Source organism: Vicia villosa, linkage group LG3, assembly GCF_029867415.1.
Source record: "Vicia villosa cultivar HV-30 ecotype Madison, WI linkage group LG3, Vvil1.0, whole genome shotgun sequence".
NCBI classification, from domain to species: Eukaryota; Viridiplantae; Streptophyta; class Magnoliopsida; order Fabales; family Fabaceae; genus Vicia; species Vicia villosa.
In genome coordinates, this window is record NC_081182.1 from 106,677,638 (window position 1) to 106,684,621 (window position 6,984).

Genomic DNA, 6,984 nt, shown 5'->3' on the forward strand with positions numbered 1-6,984 from the left:
AGTTGTGGATGAAGGTTTTATAAGAGAAGATGAAATTAAGGTTGGAAAAGAAATTAGGGTTAGAAAGAATTTTAAAGGTTAAAATTAATTAAAACCTAATTCTAAATTAATTAACTTAGTTAACTAATTAATTATGTACAATTAATCTAGCTCTAAAATCTAATTAATTTTAAAATTATGTCACAATTAAATTACTTAGAATCCTTAATGTCTAATTAAATTAAATTATTTGTGATTTTTTATGTTAATAAAAACTAATTAACCTAATTAATTTATTTACAAATTAATTGAAAAATTCAATAAATGAGCAAACTAGCCTAATTAATCTAATTATTTACAAGTTAATTTAACTAATTAAAATAATCAAGAAAAGTTGATTAAAAGCTAAATCTTAATTTTTGTGGTTTTTAAAATTGATTTTAAAGGATAAAATAAAAAAAAAAGGTTCCAAATCCTAATTAAATTAATTGAAAAAGTTAATTTATTTAATTAAACTCTAATCCTTTTTTGTGATTTTTTAGTTTTGATTAGTGAGAAAAAAATGATAAGGAAAAAAGAAGAAAATTAATAAAACTAAAAAAAAGGGTTAAATATACTAACCCCCCCTGTAATGTTAGCGAGATTAGGTTTTAGCCCCTGGTAAAGTTTTTTTTTTCATCACCCCCTTAACTTGCAAAGATTCCACGCCAAAACACCCCCAATGCCACTTGTTAAATCAGATTTATTAAAATTAAATTAAAAAGTCCATGTGGCCTTAGCATGTTACATACGTGGCAATATCAGTAACATTTACATGCCATGCTGTTGTAAATAGTTAAAAAGTCATTTGGTTTTACCCCCTTGTAAAAATTAGGTTTAGTTACGTTTTCAGACATCCCCAAGTTAGCAACAACAGTGACGACGGCGACGGCGCATAACGGTTTGGTGGACGACGGCGCATAAGGGTTTGGTGGACGACGGCGCAATGTCAGAGGTTAGTGTTGTTATGGTTATTCTTCTTCTCCATTTCGTGTTTCTTCTCTATTGGGGTTTTTATTTCGATTTGAATGATTAAACGCAGGATATGCAACATTTCAATGTTACTTTCCACCACGGGGGTGAGTTTATTAGGGTAAACAAAGATGAGATAATCTATAGAGGGGGGTAGATTCTACTATTTCTGGGTTACACATAGAATCATGGACCATGGCAACTGTCGAGAACCTAGTGAATAAGTGGGGGTACCAGAAAGGGAGATATAGGGTATGGGCGAAGATATTGGAAATAGATGAGGGTTATATCCCGATTAGAAAGGATGATGATGCATATGACTTTGCTTCTTATTTTTGTGCAAATGGTACTGAGGGAGACTTATATCTGGAACATGATGCTGAAAACATAGAACAATATGTGAGGGAACCTGCTTGTGTTAATGGAGACACTGAACTAGATGACTTAGGAGATGAAGTGGTTGAGGGTTTGGATGATAGTGAGGACGACAGAGCCACTGCCTTGTTAGATGGATTTGAGGGTATTGATGTAACTTTGCCACTAAGGGAAGAAGGGGTAGTGTAATACGGTGAACTGACTTTTTATTAATCGAAATGTCGCGGTAAGCAAGAGTCGCCACCGACTTTTATTTTATCCAAACAAATTCGGAAAGGCAAAAAGAAACAGAAAAAAACCTTTTTAAAGAAATCTAAGTTCGGGGGGTAATTTATGCAAAGGGAAGGTGTAAGGCACCCTTTGCATCCATGGTTTTCCATGGGCTCTTAATTGCTTTGCTTGCTCGTTTGTTTAGAAAATGTAGATGAAAGAGATAGGGACGCGTTGCCCTTTTGAAAAATTATGAGAAAGAATATAATGAAAGTTTGAGCATTGCAAGGCAATTAGGGGCAATTACCTTAAACTCAGATGATAAGTCTCTTTTTAGCCTTTCAGAATGAAAGGGTCTATCCTTGCCATAAGAGGGCAGGAAGCCTTTCGTTTGGAGGTTGAAGGGTCGTCGAAGCATCCTTTGCCATAAGACTGTCCCATGCCATAGAAGGGCAGGTAATCTAAGGCAAGGATCAGAATAAGCCATTTTTCGTTAGGCAACCAGAAGATACCTCAGCCTTTTTCCGTAGGCAACTTCCGAGGGTCGAGGTCATTTGTGTATCGAAGGCAGCATCATTTAGGGTCGTGACCTTTTTATCGAGGCAACATGGCTGAGGTATCCTCATATTCGAGGGACATGGCTTATTCTGCAAAAAACACAAAGGCAACAGGCAACAAGGCAACAAGGCAACAAGGCAACAAGGCAACAGAGAGGTTACCCCAAAAGCGTGCGTGTGTGCAACAATCACGTGATTATATTCAGAAAATTATCTTATAATTAATTATCTACATTGATTTAAGGCTTGCACTCCCTAAGATTACTAACCACGCAATAATATAAAGCAATAAAGGGGGCGGGAAATTGTAACCAGCGGATCCCTTATCAGGGTTTGACACAAGTAATAATAATAAAAGGCATAAAATAAAATGAGGTTTAGGGTTACCAATGACGTAGCTTTGGCAATTGATAAACCTGAAAAGGAAAAAGACAAGACAGAAAACATATAGTGAGTGCATTATCAAATTCGAGGGCAAACCTCATTAACTACAAAAGAAAATAGAATAATAAATTAAAAATAGAATAGGGAGAAGGTACTTAACTTGGCATTTGCCTGACAGGGTTGAGGGCAAAGGTTTGCCAGAAGCATCGACTCTGACCATTAGGAATGAGCAAAGAAACAAATAAGGCGTGAGTGTATAGGCAGTTCATTGATATTTAATTTTATCCCTAATTTATTAAGGAAACAAAATAAAATAAAATAAAAAGAACGATTATTTGAATTAGATACGAGATAATACTTAGCTTTTGAATTTGATTTGATATGGTTGCTAAGGTGCCTTTAGGGTTGATCCTGAAAAAGGCAAGGCAGAAGGGATGAAAGCAAAACAAACCCTAATATCAAAATAATCTAGATATAATTTAAATTAAATTAGAATTAAATTACTTAACTTCGAGGTTTGTTGAAGGCGCGTAGCCGGAAGGCGTTTGAAAAGATAACCCTGAAAAAGGCACAGAAGAAGAAGATTTTTTAGTGTAGGGCAAACCCTAATTAGGATTCAAATTCACTATAATGACAAATTGATTTAATTAATTATTGGTCTTGCGACCTAATTAATTAAATCGAAATAAGGAAATTAAATCGAGTGTAAAATAATTTTTATAGAATTTTTTGGAATAAAATATATTTTAATTATTGAAAATATTAGAATAAATAATCTAACTGGAAGAATTTAAATAAATAAAATATAATTAATATAAAATAAATAATATAATAAAATAAATATTATGAATAATATAATTGTTATTATGTAAGAGAAAAGTTTTGTTAGAATAAATTATATAAAAGAAAAATAATATAAAAATAAGTATTGGATTTGTGTAATTAAAATTAAAAAAGAAAAGAAAACTTATCTGTTTGATTTGGTGTGATGAGGCTGCGTGGGTATATGATGCGCCTTCAGCATCAGGGACGTTGGATCGGATTCACAATGCATCTGATGGCTGAGAGTGTGAAGGTGCAGCATGATCCTGCTTTGAGTGTATATATGTGATCCAGAGGAAATCAACATGTAAAAATATATTGTCATGCCTGGGAATCGAACCCAGGCTCTTTTGGTTTCTCAAGTCACGTCTTGCCATCTGTGCTATCTGAACGACTTGAATAAGAACGCAGCGTTAAACATATATGTGAAAAGAAAAGATACAAACGCAATTAAAACGCAAAACGCGCGCGTTGGCTGAGGAATTCGAATTGGGCCAATCAACTAGCGCCACAGCATCATCTTCCTTGTTGGTCCGTCGTTTTAGGTCCAGACTTTTGCCTACGAACATGCATCCGTCGCCATAGCTTCTGCATAAACAAAAACACACAATACACACGCAAAATTTGATACGAGCCCATGGATCGATCGAGTTTGTCCCCCTGAACGCGAAGGTGATCTCCGATTAGCTTAATTTCCCCTGTACCAGAAAGCCCCAATACGGGACCTTGAAAACCTAATAATGGTGTTCCTTCATACAAGCGATTAAAAGACCAATAAAATGCCCAGGAACAATCATAGTATCAATGTAAACATAAACAAACAATCAAATCGTATGCAAAATGCTTATATGAATGAATTCGAATCTGAACAATATTGACACTTTCATGAACCTGTATCTTGCGTTTCAGCGTGTCTCAATCGAGGGTGAGGATCTGCACACGTTCAGAGAAGACCATAGAATCGATTGGGATCCTTGAGGCACCCTGCACCGAGCTCTTTCTTTGAAAACCAGTTTCACTTTCTTTGAAAACTTTCCACGGTATTTAGGATTCTCAAGCTGCCAAGAAAACCCCTTAACCCTTGTGATTGCTTGCTATACTTATAGTGAATGATCTAGGTTAATAAAAACCAACCAAATCTCTTTGAATCCATCCTTTAAATTTTGGGAAATTTGATTGAGAATTGTATTGAAACTTGCTAAATTTGGTCTATATTCCATCTTCCTTGACTCAATCTTTCTTGCCCGAATTTGTGATGATTTGGTAGTATTTTAATGATTGGGATTGATTGAAATTAAAGATAAATTAAATCTTTTCAATTTTCCTTCTAAATATTTGATTAAATCATGATTTAATTGAATATTAATTCATATAAAATCAAATTTTAATCAAAATTTCGTGGCCTTCTAATTAGAGCTTCTAGATGACTTGGGGAGCAAGCTTGGGCCAAAACATATTGGGCCTCTTTGCAAGAAAATTCAATTTGAAGTCTTTTTCTTTCACATTTTTCCCTCTAAAATCGACCAACTTTGACAAGGCATATATCCCTCAATTTTTTAGGTATGGAAGTGTTCTAGGACTTTTTAGAAACCTTAGAGAGTCCTCTAACCAATGTTTTTGGTTCCATATCAAAATTATTTTCCATTCTCATTTTATACCCTTTTGAAAAAAGTGTCTTCTTGTTGACTTTTGAAGAGGACCTACAATGTATGAAGCCATATTTCTTAGATTATTGACCTATGGGCTCTGATTCTTGGACCATTGGATAGAGGAATGAATTCTCTTCAAAATGAGCTTTGGTGGGAATTTTTCTGATGAAGTATGAATATTTGGTGAATTTTCAAAGTTTGGTTGACTTTTTTTAGTTCATGCCCAAAATAGTAACTCTTGACTTTTGACTTCTCTGATCTTTCCTTGCATAATCATGATCAACCCTTGATCAAATGATGATTTTAGGGTTATGAGGGTGTTGTTGACCAAATACCTTGAACTTTGACTGTATATTGACTTGAAATGACTATTTTGCCCTTGAGAGTCGACTGTTGACCTAATCAGGATTTGAGGGACCCAATTTGCTCTGATTGATTTGAAACTTTATATGGAGATACTTTGGGATGTTGGTGACCCTATGGAACCACCTTGAGCCATTGATTCAATGATTTTCCATTGAATTAATAACTCCCTAGTTCAGAGCTTTTTGTATAGGAGAGTGTGTTTTGGAGCTTTGTCTTTTGTTTTGATTTTATGTGTGGAAAATAACATGGGCAAATTTTGGGGTATGACAGCTGCCCCTGTTCAATTATCTTAAACCTGAAGATGTAGAGTGGTCTGTATGCCAATCGGTATCTGAAGGTTGGAGATGATTGAACACAAGAATACCAAGAAATTTGCCCTATTTGCAGTAGGGACTTTTTGTCGGAGATGGGCTTGTAGATGCCATCTGGTAGTTGTTGGAGTATGGATTGTTGCGAAATTTCTGCTTTTGCCGTCTTCTCTTTTTTGTTTGAATGTTTGAGGAACCGTCAAAGGTGTCGACTCAAATCTGTGTTGGGTTATTTAAGGAACCGTCAAAGGTATCGACTTAAATTTGAAACATATCATTGAGGCACTGTCAAAGGTATCGACTCAGATATGCAGATAGTTTGTATAAGGAACCGTCAAAGGTGTCGACTTATATCTGAAGGGTGTCGTTAAGGAACCGTCAAAGGTGTCGACTTAACTTTGAAGCATATCATTGAGGCACCGTCAAAGGTATCGACTCAGATATGCAGATAGATTGTATAAGGAACCGTCAAAGGTGTCGACTTATATCTGAAGTGTGTCGTTAAGGAACCGTCAAAGGTGTCGACTTAACTCCTGATGTATTAAGGAACCGTCAAAGGTGTCGACTTAATACTTGAGAATAGATTGTTAAGGAACCGTCAAAGGTGTCGACTTAACTCTTGTAAATAGAGATAGTAGTATCCTGAAAAGTAGAGGTTAGTTTTCTTATGTCATGATGCATGCGTTTATGTAATGAATGATAAGCTTTGTATGTTATGCGTGAGTTCAGTATGTATGTGATGTATGACTATGTTTATGATTTATGGTATGCAAACATGATTTATGTTGTCTTAGTCGAGAGAATAAATCTCCAGGTCTCTGTGATTTTGATGTTTGATTTCGTCTTGAAAGATGCTCAGCTGGGGATTTATGATTTCTGCTTTGGGATGATCAGTAGCTTGATATTTCCTGATTGGGGATAAAGAGAAAATAGGGATGTAAACCGTGTTGGGGAGCCATGCCTTTGTTGTTGGAAGACGTCTTCTTAGTGATTGCTCCGAGGGGATGTGATTTTGTGAACCCGACTCTGTGGGGAGATGTGGGTGTCTTGAAAGTTGCCCCCAGTATTATAGTAACTACCATTTGATTTAGGGCACACCACTGAGTGTTGATCAAGATGTCAAACTGTACTTGCATAGATTTGCCCCAGTTAGTAGAAACTGTGGAAAGATTTGCCTCGCGAGGACTTTACGAAATATGAACTATGGGCGACATGCCCCTAGTAATCATTGGTCCAGGACAAAGTCCCATGTTGATTGGAAATAGATTAAGATTTGCTTGGATGCATGCCCCTGATCGTTTTTTTGGCATCTTTGAGAGATTC